The sequence below is a fragment of the Lycium barbarum genome, chromosome 2, assembly GCF_019175385.1.
Source record: "Lycium barbarum isolate Lr01 chromosome 2, ASM1917538v2, whole genome shotgun sequence".
Lineage (NCBI taxonomy): Eukaryota > Viridiplantae > Streptophyta > Magnoliopsida > Solanales > Solanaceae > Lycium > Lycium barbarum.
Window position 1 is genome coordinate 123,677,169 of NC_083338.1, and position 23,610 is coordinate 123,700,778.

A 23,610-nucleotide genomic window follows, 5' to 3' on the forward strand; every position below is an offset into this window, starting at 1 on the left:
CTAAAATTGGTAAAATGAAGACACGTGTTATACTAAAGGTGCAAGCCTGGGAGGCTAGGACTAAGAAAAAGGAAGAATCTATTTTCAACTCTCTATTTTCACATAGCAACTCTTTTATTACTAAAAAAATAGAAAAGGCAAGTCTACTTTGACTTATCTCTTCTTTTATTTACATTTTTTTATTTTTTGTAATTAGAATCTTTAATCTCGGCCAATATTGAGTTATCCAACGCGTATGAGTTATTCGTTTTTCTCTCTTAATTTGTGAGGTGTTCTCTACGATATCAATATTTTTTATCTTCGATCTCTTAATTTGGGGTTTACGCTTCAATATCTGCATTTTTTCCCTTCTCTATCAACAATAATTAGAAAAACAAATTCGAAAAATTTTGGTCGTGGTTAATTATTGAAATGTATGTATGGAATTATGGATATCACTAAAATACGAAACAGACATACATTTCCGTTATCATGTAATAGAAAGCGTTTCACTTAGTTACTTATATATCAACACTTTAAGCTACATTTTAAGATTCATTTTGAAGGCTTATATTTAAAAAAAAAAATCATTCCAAAATGCCGACTAGAAAAAGGAATATTATCTGTCTAGAAGGTCGGCAAATTCAACATCTATTTTCTAGAACACTGAATGTTGAAAAATACTTGTTTTGTCACGTTGTATGAGTTATGCTCATAACGTGTGGGAGAAGAACTAATCAATCGCGACATGGGTAGCACTTTTGTTTCTCTATCGAAAGATGATTATTTTCTTATGTATTTAATTTGTTTCAAATTTTGAGAGACATGTCACGTTGAACAACCACTAACCAACCAAAGGGTCCGGCGTTTGCTTGAGTATGTTATAAGTAATCCCACGTCGGTTGTGTGATGGGTGATTAATTTCATTATATGATTCTAAGCAATTGAAATGTTGCAATTCTCATTCTATAAGTTAGTTTTAAAGTTGAGTTAAGCTTAGAATTTATTTCTTAACATTATTATTTGTAAAAAAGTTTAACTTTTTGCGAGTAGGCGATTGAAAATAATTAATTGAAGTTAAAAAAGAGAGAGTAAAGAATATTTAAAATTGTATTTGAACCTAAAATTCACTTGACCAAAAAAAAAAAGTCAACCTAATTATTTCACATAAAATACTATTCATATAAGTTTTTTTTAATATTAACTTAATACATAGACAGTCCGTTAACCTAGCCATTGAATTTCATTTGGACACTCGGACTAAGGTTTGTTAATAAAGTATTCTTATTAGACATTTACGGTTCAAATTTTGAAAAACCTTTTGTGCGTGTTTTCAAGTGTCTATTATGTAGGTAAGTTAACCACATAAAATTTGTCATCTCCTTTAAGTATACGAATCAGCCTCAATTGGAATAGGCCCGAGGTTTTTACGTCTTATTGATGCAAATGCATATAATTAAAGGAGGTGATATATTTTAAGTGTTTAACTTATTTACATAATGGACGCTTGAGAACAAGCTCAAAAGTTTTTTTAAAATAAAAATTTGAATAGAAAGTGTCTAATTAGAACACTTTATTATGTGTTCAGATGCTCAATTGGAACAATCTTAGTTCGAGTGTCTAAATGAAATTTGCTGGCATGTTTAGGGGGTTGGCTATGTTTTAAGCCTTTAATATTTCACCAATACTTTAATTATAGAGTGGGAAGGTGTAGGGGAAATGTCTCGAGGGGAACATGCAGTGGCGGACTTCATTCCACAAAACAGCTTGTGGCCTTAAACTTGGATGGTGTAATTTGACTCAGCTGTTCCTGCAGCTCTCTTAATTACTCAAATGATGTGAACTAGTAAGGTTATACGAATTTTGTATTACGAGTTACGACAATATCCAGCAGCATGACTTAAGTATGACTTTTAAAACGTGTTATGTTAATGTGATTAATGCATGGTTTAAGAGTGATATACATCGACCAAGTGATATTCTTGAGGTCTAGTTTTCAATAATTTATCTGTTCTGCATTTGGACTTTTTTTATACAAAGATATGGTGATTTTAATGAAGGTGTGCAGTATAGGATCAGCAAGGCCGCCATAAATAAGCGGCACTCGTACTCGTAATATTTTAATTTGCAGCAACGGGAATTAAGGGTTTTAAGTCTTCTTATGCTGTTCTATATATCCCACTGGCATTAAAAAATGGGATTTTATTTCAATTTATACTTGGAAGAACGAAATTAAAGCCAAGAACATTCTTAAAGAGGAAATTAAGAGGAAGCGACATTCATCTCAATGAAGTGTACGTTAATTGAACCAATTGGCTAGAGTCGACTCCAAAGAACTTTAGAGAGTCAAGCTAGGTGAGGATGAGGTTGGACCTTCACAATACTACTTGATAACATGCATGTATACCATAATTCCAATTGCTATATCTGAGCGAAAAATTGAACTTCTCATGAAAATATAAGTATGTGTTGAACACTTGCATGTTGCGACAACCTTTGCAACCATCCCTATGATAAAAGAATTAGACGGGAAATGTTTTGACAAATTTTTTAGTGAGATATATGGAGTTTACTGTTTCTTTTTTCGATCGGCCTACCGCCTATTGGTGCGACTAATGACATAATTGAAACATTGTGCCTTCTTGTTAAAAATAAGAAAACATTGTGCATTTAATTAATTTGAGTTTTACATTGGACGATGCATATGCATGTGTTATCCCCTCTTGCACTCGTGGGGTGGTTTGTGGCGGATTAGGCTTCCCTCCATTACATCCTCCCTTCATTTTCTCAAGTGCATAGTTAGATGATTGACACATGTATTATTTTAATTTTAAAGGTTTAGATTGAATTAACTTAACAAACATCTTAACTATGGTAAATGAGATAAATTTGGGAAATCAATCTCCAAGAAGATCTCAACTTTCTTAAATTTAGAAACCCACTAATATCAATTATTGTAGAATTATCTTTCACATCTAGCTATAAATTATCTTAATGAAATGGGATTTTGTGATTAACAAGTGGTTACAAAATTATTGCTTTTTTTATTATAGAGATAATATTATTCCCGCATTTGATTCTTTTTTTAAACATATCTCTGTAATTTTAAATTTAAAAATAGTTAGTTAAAGACCACTTACTAATTCAAACGCAAATAGAAAACGATTCATTTCTAAGAAGTTCAAGACGGGATAAAAATCGACTACCCCAAAGTACGATATATATTTTTAAAATTTTGTTATAAATTATTTGTTATATTCTTGCAAATAAAAAAATGGTAGAGTAATCAAAAAGGGAGCGAAAGAGAAGATGATGGGGGGAAAAGAAAAGAGGTTACTTGAAATTTTTCTTAGTTTCATTTCTTTCAAAAAATCTGAATATGGAAAACTTATAAAATGAAAGTAATAATAATAGCAAGTAAGATATTAATGGTTCCCAAATTTATGGGAGTTGAGATTTATCTAACTAATATTAGTGAGTATTTTCCTAAAATTTATCTCATTAATCATATTTAAGATGTTTGTTAAGGTAATTCAATCTAAGCCTTTAAAATTAAAAATAAGACAAGTGTCAATCATCTAACTATGCACTTAAGAAAATGAAGGGAGAATGTAACGGAGGGCAGCCTCATCCGTTTGTGGCAATGCGAAACTATAAAAGTTGACAGATTAGTTAACTTGACACATACTGTTCACTACAAGAAAGTATAGAAATGGCAACAAAAAATTTAGTATTTGGCAACAACTTAGTTTTATTGTTGGCAAATAAACTTTTTTGTTGCCAAAGAATTTAATTTTGTTGTCATAGTATTGATTGTTGCAAAAAGTACTTTTGACAACACCAAAAAAAAGTTATTGCGCGTTGTTACAATAACAGCCGTTGGGAAAAGTCTATGCAACAAAAAAAAAAATTGCCAAAAGTACTTTTTGCAACAATAATCAATCTATCGCAACAAAAAAAAAATTTATTGCCAAATATATTTTTTCTTGCGGTGGTTATAGGAAACTGACAATATGGTATGTTACGTTGTGTGACTTGGTTCAGTGATGGACCACGCATAATGTCATGTTTACAAAATTGGGTTGTTCCAACTTCCAGCACTGGTTGTGCATGGTTTTCGTTATCATTTATTGTGATTCTTCTTTTTATATATTTTAGACGTACTGAGGTTGATGATCCTGATTTACCAGCTTGATCTATTGTTGCTCCAACTGTCACAGCTAGGCTATGGATTTGATGTCTTCAACAATGGGCCACATGACAGGATGAAGCCAGATCGAGATTTCTAAGCTTTTTTCAAATGCATGCAAGTATTGATACCACTTATGTATGCATGTCAATATCGTATTGTGGTGAGCTCAAAGGATATACCATATATTGTGATGATTCCCTTGTCAAGATTAATACTATGTCTCTTTAATTAATGTTGAGTAGGGATTACGTGACCTGTGAAATGGTAACGTATGCAAAAATTGTACGATAATATATGAGTCCAAGTGAACTACGTTTATGCAGCGGTGGATCCACATGGAAGGGTGGGGCACATGTGTTGGGATCGAAATAATCAGGGGTCGTGCGAAAGGTTTAATTGCAAACATTGGCGATGATAAATCAGACGACAAAGAAAATATACTAAAAATGCATAATATTTTAATATGATTTGGCCAATTGGCCTAAATATAAGAAAAATAAAATAAAATTTATTGAGAGAATAATCTCAACCTAAGCAAAACTCTTTAATGACTACATTATGTAGGCTATTGTGTTGTGTATGAGAAGAAAGTATGCTATATTTATAAAAGTCCAAACTTCTCCTCCAAGACAAGGAATAGTCAAATATTGAAGAGCTTTATATTTTCATTTCAGGAAAAGTAAAAGTGACCTACATATCAGTGATATAAAATAAAAATAAAAAAGTATAACACTATTGAGAGAATAATCTCTCCCTAAATAAGGTTTCGTCTGAGGACTACTTGTAGATGTTATTATGTTGTAGTTGTGGGAAGGAGGTCTTCAATTTATAGATGTCTAAACATTTCCTCCAAGACAAAAGAGCTTTATATTTTCATTGCATGAAAAGTAAAAGCAATTATGGTAATACTTTGATTTTCCTTCAAGAGAAAAATAAAATTACTCAAATATGGTAAGAAAATCACTGTAAAAGCTGTAACAACGTGCACGAGTTAACTTCGAAATATTATGTATATACATGGTATATTCCGTTAGGGACGCTAAAAAAAGCTGATTTGGTGCATTGGTCCAACGTGCGAGTCAGTCCCTCTTTTGAACTGGGAACATCAAGGCGTAAAGTGATTCGGGACCATCAAACCGCACAGTAAGTTATATGTTAATTTTTCTGGTTTATTTTATATTTATCCAAGTACATTGGGTTTTATGTATGTTTAATAAGCAATATTTTTCAACGAAGCAGTATGTGTTGCGTGACACCGCATCGACAACATGCACCCGCCTCTAGTTGTGCTTTCATCGTCTTCAAATTTTGGGTCCGCCTCTGCGTTTACGTGTGATATAGTTAGGCTTGCTAAGTGAATGTGGTCTTTCAACGCATCGGCCGGAGAACACAATTTGAATCATGACGAATCGGTTAATGGGTGTCTGATTGTATATGGCCGTCTGTACATGGAACTAAGAATATATTAAAAGTGACATGCACAGGGATATTGGATGTTAAGCATGTGGTTGCATTCTTTGTTCACTTATTCTACTCACGACACTTGGAATGTAGTATCAATTGTTGTGCGGCCTTGGTTTCGAGACTTTTTTAGAGGGATTTCACACCTCATTTATGATTGATAGGGCGGTTCTACGCCAATTTTTTCACATTATACCCCTTATTGGCCTTTGGACATCCTTATATTAACTTTGTTATCCTTATATTAACTTTGTTATTAATGCAAGGCATAAAGCTTATATACACCGACAGTATAAAAAACTTTAATATTATCAGTTCAATTTAACTGGTTACGTCAGGTTATTCTTCTACTTTCAGATTAACTGTTATTGTAGGTGACTTTAATGCGTCAGTGTACAAACATAAACTCATTTAAATCGTCATTCACTAGTAGTGTTCTAGTATTTGTTAGCAGTGGTTAGAACAGTACAAATGTACAATGGTATCGTGATCCGCTTGGTCACTCGATACACATGGAAGTGTAACCGGCCGTGGGGGTCTTTTTCAAGGCATGCACTAGTGGGATGGGCTTCGCACATGGCTCAGATAGAGGGGATCGATCTGGTGATGTGATTGTCTTTCTCATTTGGGCTTTCACTATTACAAAGACCTAGCTATCTGCTCTAGAAATCTAAGGTTGAGGCATGTGCTATATGGTGACACGTTTGTGCTGACACAAGGGGACTTGTTTTCTTTAGAACAAGTTGCTTGACCATACAGGGAATAGTAGTAGTTCCATTCATTGAATACCTGAACTTTTATCATATACTATTGGAGATTTAATTTCCCACCTTATAATCATCTCCCTTTATTGTATGATTAAAAATTTTGAAGAAAAAAGCATCAGGAACTTACAGATACAAACACATATTATGTCACTGCTTAACAGCGGGCGGAGCTAAGACAACCGGCAAAGAGGTAATCATTTGAACGTCCTTCAACGAAATTTTTTGAGGTTTATGTAATTAAATATTATTTTTTTATATAAATATTAAATTTTGAATACCTCTAGTGAAATTTCTAGTTTAATCACTATTGACGGATGGAGTTAGAGGGGCGAGAGGGTTCATCCAAACCTTTTTAACTAAAAATAAACTTTGTATGTAAAAGTAAAAAAAAAAAAAATATGTATACGATATAGATGATGAACTTCTTGATGAAAGTACTGACTTCATCACCACTGAGGACCTTTAATATAATATAACATATATTCACGAGCCTCCATAAAAAAAGATAAGGATATTCCATATTTATGTCATTCAGCGTATATAACAAAGAACGGCTCAACCGGGGCTATCATAAGTCAAGAAGGGGATGCCTTTAAAAGTCAAAAGCATATTGTTCATGATATATATTATAAATTCTGTAGTCTCTCATCAAATTCATAGAACATGCAATCTATTTCAGCCAAATAAAAAGGGGATGAATTTGTTATCTCATCATTTTGGAATCAAATGCCGTGAAGCATTAGTAGTGAGTGCTCGCAACCAAAACTTAGTTGGGCGAACCATATGCCCCTATATGAAAGAGAGAAGAGTTTGGCTAATTAAGCTTATAAGCTGATTAAATTGACTTATAAATATTTTTAGATTATCTAAGTGTTGGTAAATATTAATGTGTTTATAAGCCGAAATCAATCAAAAGTCATAAGCAGGTCATCCCGAACTTATGACTTTTCATCTTATAAGCACTTTTTATTTGATCAAATATTTTACTATTTTATCATTAATATTTTTCTATTTTTCTATTTCTCACAATAATTTCACCAAAACAAAAGTCTTAACGTCCTCTTCACTCTGTAGTTTGTATCTGTCATTCCTCATTTTCTTTACACGGACACCTTTAAATTTTCAATTATTTGCCAAAAATAAGGGTATTTTAGTCATTCTAACAAAAGAACAGTTTGTCAGTACTTTTTTACCAAACACATCAGCTGTTTATTAAAAGTTTATGCACTACTATCCAAACACGTAACTACTTATTTATAAAATCAATTTCGACACTTAGAAGACTTTTTCTGTGAGGAAATAAAAAAATTGTAAGGATTTTAGATTTTGCTAAATTAAATAGATAAATAATTTTTAAATTATAAAATGTGAATAGACCCTGATTTTTTAAAAATAATTGTCTAACTTGGCAATAAAGAGCACGTCAGCTTAAAAATAACCTCATTTATACAGATGTTTGAGTCCGTCATTGGCACTCTCGTAACACTTTATAACTACGGGCAAGGGCAAATTTATAGGCTAATTTTAAGACACATCAACACATGGTCTCTCCATAAAATTAGATATTATATATATATATATATATATATATATATATATATATATATATTTGTAAAACTGGTATAATATTATCTTTTGGAATCCATGTGTGCTCCCAAACGCACACACAATTAGTATATGTGGTCGCCAAGTAATATAGTGACTTGTTAAAGTCGGATATCATACCCACAGAGACTTATGATCAACGGTTTGACAAAAATATACTATCACTACTAATTATGCAAGTATAAGAGAGAAGGTTTGATTATTTTATAACTAATGCGGGAATTAAATAACTAAGTATTACTAACAACAATTTGTAACGAACACTTACTTATGATTGAATTTATCACAGAGTAATGAGTATTCCAGGGTCGTGGATGATTCACCAAGTATATTGAGTTATTCAAGTAACCTACCTTAGCAGTTTTGTTCACATTGCTAATTAACTGGATTATTAATCTCGTAGTATTTTTTCGAACCACTACACGTAGATTCAAAATAGTTCACCGCCTATATTCCTATGGAATTGACCTATTAAGAACGCAACTCGTTTACAATATTTAATTGAATGCTGCGACATTATATATTGCTATCCTAGTCGTAAAAAATCCTAGCCCAACTGTAGGGGTTAACTGATCACACTCTCTTTACTTCTTCTCTAATCTCATAATGTGAATCAAATAGTACATAGAACTCGATTGTTGCGCGCGCAGTCAAGTAATTAAGCACAGAAGTAAAGAAACAATCATATACGAACAAACTACTAAGATAATAAAACTTGTCAAACGTCAATATCCATGTCTACTCCACAACCCCAGAACTAAGAATTTAGCCACTCATGTTCAACATAGACATCATGAATAAACAAAGTTGCATGAACTAAATTAGAAAAAAAAAAAAAAAAAAAAAGGAAGAAGTAGAAAGTAAACCTGTGTTCTTGAGTCTCCACAAAGTGTTTTCTCCCAAAAATACGTTCTAACTGCCTTTTTGATGGGAATAAAATAGACCCGCAAAATAATATTCACGGTATTAGTGATAAACGCAGAACACTAAGTTATGGTTAAATCAGCAAGAATAAAATGCAGCAATAATGACACCAAAATTTTACGTGGAAATCCTTCTGAATAAGGGAAAAACCACGACCAAGAGGAGCAGCTGATATCACTATAGTAAGGAATTTTACACTGTGTAGTCACGAGTATAAATACTCCAAAGACCACTACACACTCAAAAAGAAAAAAACACTTTTTTGATTTTTCCCACCTCACTACAATATCACTCACACTATTTTTCTTCACAGACTATTTTCTTATAGTCTATGGAATACCTCACTTTGCTCTCACTCAGATGTATTGTCTGAGATTTTGGTGTGATACAAATGAACCATAAGCTGACTATTTATAGGAATGAATTTCCTATGATGAGGTAAGCGCTTACATCACGACTATGATGAGGTAAGCGCTTACATCACGAAAATGTGAACAAAAGAATTGGCTTGTTGGTCAATTCCATAATGGCTACCAATGTGATTTTGTCAAAGGAAGAAAAATATTCCTTTATTAAAATATGGGATAGGGGACTGGACCCCACAAATCTCCCCCTCCAGTCTCATTCACCTGAAGGAGGGTACACTGGCTTCTAATTTGAGTGCATGCTGACAAGTTCTTTGCACGATTCGAACTTGTCTCTCGGTACTGCCTTGGTCAGCATATCTGCAGGATTTTCATTCGTGTGAATCTTCTTGACTTGGAACAATTCACTTTCCAATTGCTCACGAATCCAATGATATCTGACATCGATGTGTTTTGTTCTCGCATGGTACATAGAGTTCTTGCTCAAGTCTATTGCACTCTGGCTGTCACAATAGACAACATACTCCATTTGCTGCAATCCAAGTTCTTGAAGGAATCTCTTGAGCCATATCATCTCTTTGCCAGCTTCAGTAGCCGCAATATACTCCGCTTCCGTTGTAGACAGTGCGACACACTTCTGCAACTTCGACCGCCATGATATAGCTCCCCCTGAAAAAGTAAACAAATATCCAGTAGTGGATTTTCTGTTATCAAGGTCACCTGCCATATCAAAATCTGTATAGCCCTTCAAAATTGGATTTGATCCTCCAAAACACAAGCATTCATCTGAGCTTCCTCTTAGATACTTGAGTATCCACTTCACAGCTTCCCAATGCTCTTTCCCTGGAATTTCGAGAAATCTGCTAACAACACCGACTGCATGAGCAATATCTGGTCGAGTGCATACCATTGCATACATTAAACTTCCGACAGCAGAGGAATAAGGAATCTTGGCCATTCTCTCTTTTTCCTCTGTTGTTGTAGGACACATCGTTTTGCTCAATTTCAGATGACCAGGAAGAGGTGTGCCAACCCACTTAGCATTCTTCATATTGAAGCGCTCTAGTACACGTTCTATGTAATTTTTCTGTGACAAATAAAGCTTATTTTCATCTCTCGAACGAGTAATTCTCATGCCCAAAATCTGCTTAGCATGACCCAAGTCTTTCATTGCAAAAGACTTACTCAACTGTTTCTTCAACTCGTCAATCTTGGAAGCATTTTTTCCTACAATCAACATATCATCCACGTATAGCAGAAGGATGATAAAGTCATCATCAGAAAATCTTTGTACAAACACACAGTGATCTGAAGAAGTCTTCTTGTAGCCTTGCTCCCCCCATAACAGACTCAAACTTCTTGTACCATTGTCTGGGAGCTTGCTTCAATCCATATAGACTCTTCTTAAGTTTGCATACAAGATTTTCTTTACCTTTTGCCTTGAAGCCTTCAGGTTGTTCCATATAAATCTCCTCTTCTAAGTCACCGTGAAGAAAAGCAGTCTTCACATCCATCTGCTCAATCTCCAAATCAAGACTAGCAGTCAAACCAAGAACTGTCCGAATGGAGGACATTTTCACGACAAGAGAAAATATTTCGTCAAAGCCAATACCTTTCCTTTGACCAAATCCCTTAACAACCAATCTAGCTTTGTATCTGGGCTTCAAGCTGTGTTCTTCGGCTTTAACTTTGAACACCCACTTGTTCTTCAAAGCTCTCATGCCCTTAGGCAATTTCACCAACTCATAAGTATGGTTCTCACGCAGAGATTTCATCTCATCTTGCATGACTTCAATCCATTGATCCTTGTGCTCATCTTCTATGGCCTCCTCATAGCATTCAGGTTCTCCCCCATCAGTGAGTAATACATACTCATTAGGTGAATAACGGGAAGAAGGAACATGCTGTCTAGTAGACCTTCTAAGTGGAATATCTGATCCATCCACGACTTCATGAGTAGAAGCATCTACTTCATCAATAGCAGCATCGTTATCATCATCAACATGCTGATCTGGAACATGATTGTGGGCATCACCATCGTCATCGAGCCCACCAACTTCATCAGCATTTGTATGAGGAACTTGATCAAGATTAACTAAACCTTCAGAACTTGAAGATTTTGTCTTCTCCGCTTTGTTAATATCTTCAATGGTTTGATCCTCCATGAAGATAACATCACGGCTTCTCACGACCTTCTTCTCAATTGGATCATATAGCCTGTAGCCAAACTCATCAAGGCCATAACCAATAAAGATGCACTGTCTTGTCTTGGCAGTTAATTTTGACCTCTCATCTTTAGGCACATGTACAAAAGCTTTGCAACCAAACACTTTCAAGTGGTCATAGGAAACATCCTTGCCATACCAAACTCTGTTTGGAACATCACTTTGCAAAGCAACCGCAGGGGATAGATTAATAACATGCGCGACGGTCAATAAAGCCTCACCCCAAAAGGAATTCGGCAACTTTGCTTCAGAAAGCAAGCATCTGACTCTTTCCATCAAGGTCCTGTTCATCCTCTCTGCTAAACCATTAAGCTGAGGAGTCTTAGGAGGAGTCTTCTGGTGTCTGATACCCTGTTGCTTGCAGTATTCGTCAAACGGTCCACAATATTCACCACCGTTATCAGTACGAATACACTTCAGCTTCTTTCCAGATTCTCTTTCAACTGAGGCCTGAAACTGCTTAAAGACACCCAACACTTGGTCTTTAGTCTTTAAGACGTAGACCCAAAGTTTCCTTGAGCAATCATCAATAAATGTAGCAAAATAGAGTGCACCACCTAAGGTACTTGTCTTCATTGGACCACATAAATCTGAATGCACCAACTCAAGCAACTCTGTCTTTCTTGAAGGAGGATGAGACTTGAAAGAAACTCTATTTTGTTTTCCAGCCAAGCAGTGCTCACACTTTTCTAATTTAGCACTTTCGAAATTTGACAATAATTTCTTTTTGGCTAGAACATTTAGTCCTTTCTCGCTAATGTGGCTAAGCCTCTTATGCCATAACGTTGAAGAGCTATTGCTCTCAACTGCATTCACCATATCAACACAGGTAGAGGTCGTAGTCCAGTATAGACCACGACGCTTTTCACCACGAGCCACAATCATGGAACCTTTAGTAAGCTTCCACTTTCTAGCACCATTGGTACTGACATATCCCTCATCATCCAAAACACCAACAGAGATCAAGTGCAAACGAACATCAGGTGCATGCTTTACATTGTTTAAAACTAGTTTAGTTCCAATACTAGTTTTCAAACAGATCGTTCCAATACCAGCCACCCTGGATACAGTCTCATTACCCATACTCAGAGTTCCAAAGTCACCCGGAGTATAGGATGAGAAAAATTCCTTCCTTGATGTCACATGAGATGCGGCACCACTGTCCACAACCCAGCTTGACTCATCACAAGCAATATTTATCAGATCCGCATCAAGGACAGTAACAAGATCTTCTGTAGTGATAGCGACAACACGATTACCATCTTCTTTCTTTTCCTCCTTATCTCTATTCTCCTTTTTCAAAATCCGGCAGAACTTCTTTGTGTGCCCTTTTTTCCCGCAATGATAATACTCAATATCTTTAAGTCTGCTTCTGGATTTGCTTCTATGATGTTCTCTATTTTGAGAACCACGATTCTTGCCTCTCCCTCTAGTGTCAGTCACCAAGACATCTGATGAGGAGGAACCTTGAGATTTTCTTCTTATCTCTTCATTTAAAAGACTGCTCTTGGCAAGATCCATAGAGATCACACCATCCGGAGCAGAATTTGATAATGAAGTTCTAATAATTTCCCAAGAATCTGGTAGGGAACCAAGTAGAAACAAGCCTTGAATTTCTTCATCAAAATTAATGCCCATAGCAGATAATTGGTTCATGATCCCCTGAAAAATATTCAGATGATCTGTCATTGCAGAACCATCGTGGTATTTTAAACCCAACATTTGCTTTATCAAAAACATCTTGTTGTTACTAGTTTTCCGAGCATACAAACTTTCAAGATGCTCCCATAGGGTCCGAGCATGTGTCTCCCCAGAAATATGGTTCAACACATTATCGTCAACCCACTGTCTAATAAAGCCACAAACCTGCCGATGTAACAAATTCCACTCTTCATCTGATTTATTATCAGGCTTTTTATTTCCAAAGACAGGTTGATGAAAATTCTTAACATATAGCAAATCTTCCATTTTGCCCTTCCAAATGGCATAATTTACGCCACTCAAAGTAACCATTCTACTAGTGTTGGCTTCCATCGTTTATCACAAATACAAATACTATTTTATTCAAAGACCAAAGTAATTCTTTTCTGATGTGAAAGTTCAGACTGTGCTGCAACCACAGAGCATACTCAGACAGAACCTTGGCTCTGATACCACTTGATGAGAATAAAATAGACCCGCAAAATAATATTCACGGTATTAGTGATAAACGCAGAACACTAAGTTATGGTTAAATCAGCAAGAATAAAATGCAGCAATAATGACACCAAGATTTTACGTGGAAACCCTTCTGAATAAGGGAAAAACCACGGCCAAGAGGAGCAGCTGATATCACTATAGTAAGGAATTTTACACTGTGTAGTCACGAGTATAAATACTCCAAAGACCACTACACACTCAAAAAGAAAAAACACTTTTTTGATTTTTCCCACCTCACTACAATATCACTCACACTATTTTTCTTCACAGACTATTTTCTTATAGTCTATGGAATACCTCACTTTGCTCTCACTCAGATGTATTGTCTGAGATTTTGGTGTGATACAAATGAACCATAAGCTGCCTATTTATAGGAATGAATTTCCTATGATGAGGTAAGCGCTTACATCACGACTATGATGAGGTAAGCGCTTACATCACGAAAATGTGAACAAAAAAATTGGCTTGTTGGTCAATTCCACAATGGCTACCAATGTGATTTTGTCAAAGGAAGAAAAATCTTCCTTTCTTAAAATATGGGATAGGGGACTGGACCCCACACTTTTAGGCGTTAAAATATTCCATTTACACAATAAGGTAATGTTTAGGTCATTAAAAACCTTTTCCTGAGCGAACAGGGAAAACTTGCAACTGACGTTGCAAAGGTGGCGCAAAAGGGTAAAATTCTGATTGACGCCTAGTCTGTTGGTGCCTTCTTGCGACACAAGGATGGCACAGGTGAAGGAAAGTCTGGCTGACACTTGTTTGATAGCGCCACCCTTGCGACGCAAAGGTAGTGCAGGTGACTGCTTCCTCTTCTATTCAGCTCCTTTCACATTTGCCTTGCGAGCCTTCTACTCTTGATCACAGCAGCTTCAAAACTCTTCCAAACCATGCGCAAAAGGCCTTACTTCTTCGCACTTCACCTATTCATACAAACAAATCAACATTAGCTCGAATCAACCGATATCACATCAAAATGGTGATTAAAGTACTAAGAAACTACGGGTATGATACAAAATATAGATATTTGTGTCAAATATCATCATGCTACAAGAAGGCTAAATTGTGCATTAGTTGAATGTTGAGTTATTTACCCAGAGAACTAAGGATCAATTCCCACTTAATTGATTTTTTCCTTCTTTTTTCTTAGTGGTGCACCAATGTTATAGAAATCCTATATTCGCCTCTGACTACTGATCCAACACTGCTGTATTTGTTACACCCCGGATTTTCACACATTAAAGTCGCATCATGAGCTAGTCGATACAAGTTCAAATGAAATTATCTTGAGGTTAAAAGGGATTGAGCTTATTAATATAAACGGTTATAAGAGTCTATAAATAAGAATAGTAAGTGGCGGAAGGTTTGGAGGGTGAATGAATCAAAGAAGCATGACTTTCGTCAAAAGTCGACAAGTTGGGAATACAATAACTTATACTTTTGGGTGAGATTAGGAGTGCTTCACATGTTAAACAAGTAATCATATGAAGTATTTGAATTGTATAATGGTCGCTTGTTAAGTTTGGAAGTCAAACGAGTTCTAATACGAAAGTCGACAAAAGGCATCGCAAGTTAAGTTTGTAAATTTCACTGAACTTTGGGTCAGATGTCGCGGAGCTTTTCTCTCAATATACTTAGATTTACGGGGTTATCCACCTATCAAATTGAAGGTCTACGAGTCTAGTTTCTAACACATTTTACCGTTTATCGATATGACATTGGAGTAGAGAGATATTCACATTTCCGTCCAAGGATGTAAACTGTCACGGGACAGAAAAGCCCAAGGTCGGTGGCTGCCTAGTTCAACATATATAAAAAAGCCCCAAATCATTTTGAACCTCGTTTCTCTCAAGACCAAACCGTAAGACACCTCCCAAACCCTCTCAAACATTACTCCATAATCTATGGACATATGAAGGAGCTAATCAATCCATCTTAACATAACAAAGACCGTGGCAATCACGAAACCTTCATTTCTCCATAAATTCACTTTTCAAAAGAAAATGTCATCTTGAAGCAACTTCTATTTTGGATTGATTCTGGGAATCTAAGGTATGTTTTATCCTGTTAATCATCTCCTTATGATTCTTCAAGTATTTAATCTAAAAAATTTGGAGGAAATCCCATGTATATGAACCATATGAACTAGTACGGATGAACTTGGCAGGCTGAGCTGTTTTATGTGGTTTAAATGTATTTTCTTGGAGTTGTGAAGGTATGGATGGATTGATAAGGAAGAATAGGAGTAAAGGAGAAGAAAAATGGTAGTCTTAAATGAAGAAATTAAACTACAAATGATCCTACGAACTTACGCCCGCAAGTTGTTCGACGAAATGCCTCAATGAGTATTTCCATAAGCTTTGAACTTGGAATTGATCCCATATTGATCGTATGATGGAGGTGATCATTCGTAAGGCATTCGAGGACTCGGGAAACATATATAACTCCATCGACGAGGTATGTAGGGCTTTCTATTCTCTTAGTGGCATGACTAGATTTCAAATGACCTTTCATTGAAAATTTGTTCCGTTAACTTGGATCGATCGAGTTCCATGGTAATTGAGCTGACACATTCTTCATCTATGACTTGTACCAAATTACATCTCCTTTTGGCTATTGATTAAAAGACTTTCCGTTCAACTTTTGTTGATTATGATACATAAATGGTTAAGCTTACCCTTTGCTCATGACTAGCTTGTATTGAAGTACCTTTCATATTTCATATCCCTCTTGTTTATCAAATGAAGAATGATACTAGTTACGGTACTCTTCACATCAAAGTTGAGTTGATTGTACTTCCTTTAATTGAGTTAATCCTTATCTTCTTGTCTATTACTCCAAGGTGACGAACCTCTTGTTAGAACACTCTTTCCGATAAAAGGTGTGTCAATCATATTTCATAAGAGTTTGGCTAACTTTGGCTTCGTGTATAGTTCATAACAAGATGTTTCCCTGTACGTTTACTTCTTGGCCTATTGATTAAAGAATGTAGCGACAATAACGATAGTCAGAGGGTAACGACGATAGGTGAATCTGACTCTTCTTATGATATCTCTTTTGAGGTCAGTCTTGCATTGCACTTATATATATATGTATTTATTTTCATTACCGAGCCGCGCTATAGTCGGCCGGGCAGGAATTTATGTGCACCTAGATGTGTTTCTTTCTTTACCGAGCCGTGTTGCGGGCGGCAGGGTAGGCACATAGCTGTGCCCCTAGTTGATGCATAATATTACTCTTAGAGGCTTACGGACTATCAGTCAGTGTACAATTATTATGTTTGGCCTTGCCGGCCTTCTGACTAGTTGTCTTCCTTGGTTGTGGCCTTGTCGGCCGTAGTTATGCATATATGTGTTGTTGGGCCTTTTCTGCGTGCAGGTTGTCATGATATACTTCTTACAATTGTTATTCAGGGGCATTGTCGGCCTATGATTCACGTTACAGAGTTCAGATATCACAGTTGGTTCGCTCGTCCCTTCGGGTGCCGAGTGCAGGCCACACCCCCCCAAGGTTGGGGTGTGACAGTATTTTGAAGAGTAAACCCCTCTTTCTCATCTCACATCATAGCAATCTGATTCTTGTGGTCTAACACATGCATGCATGAATGTTAATCCTATTAGAATTTGTCTGTGTAATTTATTTATTTCAGAATTTATTACTCCCTCCGTCCCAATTTATGTGATATAGTTTGACTGGGCACGAAATTTAAGAAATAAAGTAAGACTTTTGAATCTTCTGGTTTAAAATAAATAAAAGATATTTGTGTGGTTATAAATCATCTCGTTAAGCATAAAAGGTGCCAAAAAATCCTCTCTCTAAAGTAATTTTCTCTCTTCTCTCTCGTGCTAACAGTGGACATTTTTGGGGAACGACCCACCCCAGCTCCCCCCGACCCAACTGTTGTAATAGTTATTTCAGCCGTTTACAATGGTACGAACAAATCCAGCACTAATGATAACTTGAATCCTCAGCCAACCGAGAGGAAACTAAACAAAGTACTGCTGAACAACAAACCCAGCATAATTCTCAGGCTACTAAGAATTATTTGGACCTGAAATTAGGAGCTAATACTAGCAATAGAGGAAATCTCAATACGGTGTCAAAACCGTCCTTTGCAGTAGTTATTCAGTCAAACACTTTCCAGTCTGATAGCGACAATACGATGGAGATAAGGCACGGAACACACCTTGGTAAGCCAAATGTTTTCTTTAGTGCTCAAGATTATTTCTTTACTCTCGCAAAAGAATGCAAAATGACTGTCGTAGGCAAATTCTACAAAGTGAAACCTACAATGAAGGAATTGAGAAAATTGTTTGAGAGTCAAGTCCAGTTGAAAGGAACAGTTAATATTGCCTTTGTCGACCCCCAGACTGTGTATTTAGATTTTAACAATGAGACTGATTTTATGCACATTTACTTGAAGCCATATATTCATATTGGAAAATATCTCATGAAAGTCCTAAGATGGACTCCTAATTTCAAGCTGGATTCAGAAACCATGATTGTTCCTATTTGGATCCTTGTACACAAGCTTTCTTGGCATCTATTCAGGTTTGACATCCTAGCCAGGATGTTGGAATCAGTAGGAGTGGCCATTGCTCCTGATCGGGCCACGTATTCCAAATCTAAAGGTAATGTGGCTAAGGTGAAGGTGGAAATATACATTCTTAAGCCTAAACGAGATCAAATATGGCTTGGCTTCAACGACCTGAAGGTGGAGAAGATGGCATATGGCTAGATATTGAGTATGAAAATGTTCCCGGATACTGCTTATATTGTAAAGCCCAAGGCCATGAAGATGCTAATTGCAGAACTAAAGTGGCCCATGTTTTGGCTAAAGCTAAAAGGGAAGAAGATGCTAAGAAACAAGCAAACAGAAAGTCTAATGAAGTTGATAAAGATGGTTTCACTGATGTTACTAGGAAAGGAGGCAAAAGAAATAGAAGTTATAACAACACTGTACAATCGCATACTGATACAGATTCTCCCAATAGGAATCACAATGAACTGGAGGATGAGAGCAATATCCGAAAAGATATAGAACCTGCTAAAGGGGTTGACAAATCTCAGAAAGATCAGGACAATTACAGAGGGAATTACAAGGTAGCACAAGAGAACAACAAGAATATAAGGGCAAAGGAAACTCAAATATCAAAGGGCCAGACCAGTGTCAAAGACAAGAAAGAAAATATGAAAAATGATAACAATATTCAGACTAGCAATTACCAGACTAGAGCTCAATCATCAGCATTGCAATACTATGGTCACAACAACAACAACTCTAGTGACAAAAAAAAAAGGAGAAAAATGATAAAAGGAAAGAAAGAAGGGACAGGAAAAGGGATAATCAAAGACAAAAAGTGGCTAGACAAAAACAATTGGAAGAAGAACAACAGAGACAGAACAAGAAATCATCACAAGCATCCCAATTCAACAAGGATAGTCAATAAAAGCAAAATCAGATTGAAACAAAGGAAAAAAGATAACGATGAAACTCAATTAGACCAAATCCTCCAAGATGAACCAATTCACTTGGAGGAGATCATAGCTAGTCAAAAAAGAACCCAAAACAATGTTACTCCCACTCAGAAGATCTTACCTTCCATAGACAACAATAAACCAAGGAAACAAACTCAAGCATCACAAACCTTACAACAGCTGATAGAGAGCCAAACATTGAAGGTAAGAGTTCATCAGATGTTGATGAACAAGTAACGGACAGTGATTATGAACCTGATAATTCTGATCAAGATGATGATGATGATGAGATATCAGGGGACAAACTAGAAAAAGCTTATGAAGGTTTGGAAGAGGATCCACTTAGTGATGGGGCTGAGGACAAATTGGTTGAAGCTTTCACTGGGCATCAAACCATGGATCCAAATATATCTCAAGCCTTTGGTGACATCACTGATAGAACTAACCTCTCTCCAAAAGGAATCTATTCTGGCAGAGGAAGAGGAAGCTACAGAGGCAAAAGTGGAAGAACAAACAAAAACAACAATGCTGTGAACAAACATCAGACCAAACAACAACCCAAATTTGTTTTCCATGATTAAGTACATGTCTTGGAATATTAGGGGCATTAAAAGCTCCATAGAAAGGCTCAAAAATCTGGTAAACAATATAAGCTCAAGTTCATTTCTATTCAAGAACCTATTTGGAAAAAGAGTAAATTAGAAAAATACAAGAGGTGGCTAGGATTCCATTATGCATATGCCAATTGCAACAGAGGAAGACACTAGTTGTTCAGTTATTATGGATGGTGAGCAACAGCTCTCATGCTCCTTAAGGATTGATAATGAAGACATCACTACCACTACTGTGTATGCCAAATGTAATGTGAATCTCAGGGAGCCACTCTGGGATGAAGTGAGACAAGTATGCTCCATGAACAACAAGGTATGGATTGTGATAGGAGACTTTAACTGTATTATTGAACCTGCTGAAAAAAGAGGGGGCAACCCTCATAGAATGGAAAAGAGTTTCCCTCTGATTGACTACATGAATGATTATGAATTGACTAATCTTGGGTTTATTGGCTCCATTTTCATTTGGTGCAATCATAGAATACCTGCTGAGAGGATATGAAAGAGGCTTGACAGGGCTCTGGGCAACCAGGAATGGATGAGAATTTTTTTTCCCTTACTAGTGTCACTCATTTGATCAGGACTAGATCTAACCATGCTCCTTTGATCATAGAAGCTAAAGTCAACAACAATGAACCTCCTAAGTACTTGAAGAAGATCAAGACCAACTTGGGAATTTGGATTGAAGATCAACAAGAAATTGCCAAAGAAGATCAAGAACAACTTGGGAATTTGGATTGAAGATCAACAAGAAATTGCCAAAGAATCTATTAAGTTTTATGAAGATATTTTTACTGAAGATAATGTAAATAGGGATGTTTCCATGATCCAAATGCTTCCTTCTCTAGTCACCAACGAGGACAATGATATGCTTTGTTCCTCACCTTCTATATAGGAACTCAAGGACACCGTGTTTGGCATGTGTATTAAAAGTGCATCAGGGCCTGATGGTATGTCAGAATTATTTTATCAGCATTGCTGAGAGATTGTGGCCATTGATCTTACACAATATGGTAGTGGAATTCTTTAATGTAAGTTGGCTTCCCAAATTAGTATCTTATTCTTGCTTAATTCTAATTCCAAAAGTTAAATCCACTCAGGAATTCTCGAAGATGAGGCCTATTAGTTTGAGCAACTTCTCTTGCAAGCTCATTTCCAAAATCCTTAACAACAAGCTTTCAGGCATCATGAGCAAGTTGATCTCTCAAAACCAAACAGGTTTCACGAAAGGCAGGTCCATCGCTGAAAACATTACTCTTGCTCAGGAAATGATCCACAACATGAGTAAGAAGGATCCTGACTCCAATGTCGCTCTCAAGCTGGACATGACAAAGGCTTGTGATCGAGTTTCTTGGACTTATCTCAAAAAGGTTCTTAAGAAGATAGGGTTTTATGAGACTTGGATTGACATGATTTGAAGGGTCATTGCTAATAATTGGTACTCCATAAATATAAATGGGACCAGGCATGTTTTCTTTAAGTCTACTAGAGGGCTAAAACAAAGAGATCCCCTTTCTCCTTCCTTATTCTAAGCTCTGAAGTGTTGTCTAAAAGTTTGGATAATATGCTGAGCAACAACTTCATCCCCTTTTCTTGTGAAGTACAGGGCCCTATAATCACCCACCTTATCTATGCAAACGATACGATTCTTTTTACATCTGGTGATCTTAACACAATAAACATAATGATGAAAGTGTTAGAGGACTATGAAAATGCCTCTGGACAACTCATTAACAAAATAAAATATGGTTTCTTAATCCATCCTAAAGCCTCTGAACTACTATTACAGAGAGTTAAGCAGGCCACTGGTTTTGAGAAATAAGTTTTCCCTTTTACCTACTTCGGATGTCCTATTTATATGAGAATGAAAAGAATTTCCTTCTTTAATGACTTGGTTGCCAGGCTGGCAAATAGAGTCACTGGGTGGCATACTAAGACTCTCTCCGCAGGAGGAAAAACAGTTCCGATAAAGGCCATTCTTGCCTCCCTCCCCTTACATATTGTCTCTGTTATTCAACTGCCAAAGACAACTATCAATGAGATGGAAATGATCATGGCAAACTTCTTCTGGTGACAAAATGAAGGAAGAAACAAACACCACTGGATAACTTTGAAGCATTTGTGTTGGCCAACTGAAGAAGGGGGGGGGGGGGGGGGGCTGGTTTCAGACCCATTCAGAGCTATTTTGATGCCTTCTCAGCAAAAAATTGGTGGAATTTCAGGTGCAAGGATTCTATGCTTAGAAATTTTCTTGAAGCTAAGTATTGCAAGAGATCATATCCAGTTTCAAAAAAATGGACTTATGCGGATTCTCACATTTGGAGGAGACTGATGGAGATCAAAATCAAAGCTGAGCAAAATATTTTATGGAAAGTTGGCAACAGTGATGTTTCCTTCTGGTGGGATAATTGGACAGGGTCGGGTCCTCTAGCCACGATAGTCAATCAGAGGTACAAATCTAAAAAGATTAGGGTCTCTGAATTTATGGAAATTGGTATGCGGAAAGAGGTCGACCTAAAAAAATCATCCCTAACAATCTGGTGGACCTGGTGACTAAAATCAAGATTGACCACAACAAAAAGGATTACCCCATTTGGTTGGTTGATGAAAGTGGGGAATTTTCTTGCAAGTCTGCTTGGAAATCTCTCAGAACTTCAAGATCTACTTCTCTCGCTGGCAAGAAAATATGGCATGCAAAGCTTCCTTTTAAAGTCTCATTCTTCATCCTGAGACTTCTTCATTACAGAATTCCTACTGATGATAAGATTCAGAAATTTGGGATTCATGGTCCCTCTATTTGTAACTGTTGTAGAACCCCTTCTCTTGAGACTACTGGTCATTTATGCAGAGAAGGGGATATGAAACACATTTGGCTCTTTTTTGTAACTATGCAGGAATCAAATGCCATAACATGACAATTAGAAGCATGATGATTCAATAGTGGCGCACCAAACCAAAGAATCCAATACAAGATCTCATTCTTCAATGCACTCCATCAGTCATTTGTTGGGAGATTTGGAAGAGCATATGCAGAAAGAGATTTGATCAAATTAACATCTCCCCTAGCAATATTATCAACCAAGTTGGTTGGGCTCATTCTTAACAATCAATTTCCTATGTTCAAATGTTCTTACAAAATGGACAGATATCTATGATAAAGCTGAAAGAGCTAAACAAGTTCTGGATATTAGAATCATCAAATGGACCAGACCCTTTCCCAACAGGTTGAAGCTTAACATTGATAGTTGTTGTAAAGGGAACCTTGGGGAAACTGCTGGTGGTGGTATCCTTAGATATGACAAAGGCAATATGGTGATGAGCTTCTTCTCTTATTTTGGTGTTTGCAGCAACAACAAGGCAGGGACTTTGGCTTTACTTAAAGGCATGCAGTGGTGCATTACTAATGGTCATAAGGAGCTAATTCTGGAGACTGATTCTCTTTTGTTGCTGAATATGATCAATGGCAATAATAAAATTCAAGCTTGCCTCAAGGAATATATCGAGGAGATTAGAATCCTGATGATTCAAAGCCAAAGTCAGGTATATCATTGCTTCAGGGAAGGTAATTGTGTGGCAGACGCAATGGCTAATAGCGGTGTAAAGAAAAAATTCGATAGGTTCTTCACACAAGCTATAATATTTCCTATGAAGGCTAAAGCGTCTTTGAAGAATGATCAAAGAGGCTACATCCATTTCAGAACCAAGATCAAGACAGGCCAATTCAGTTTTTGTCAATGACTTTCGACTTGATGCTTGGTTGGTTTATACCTTTCTACATAGTTAACTGCTCTCAGATTTTTA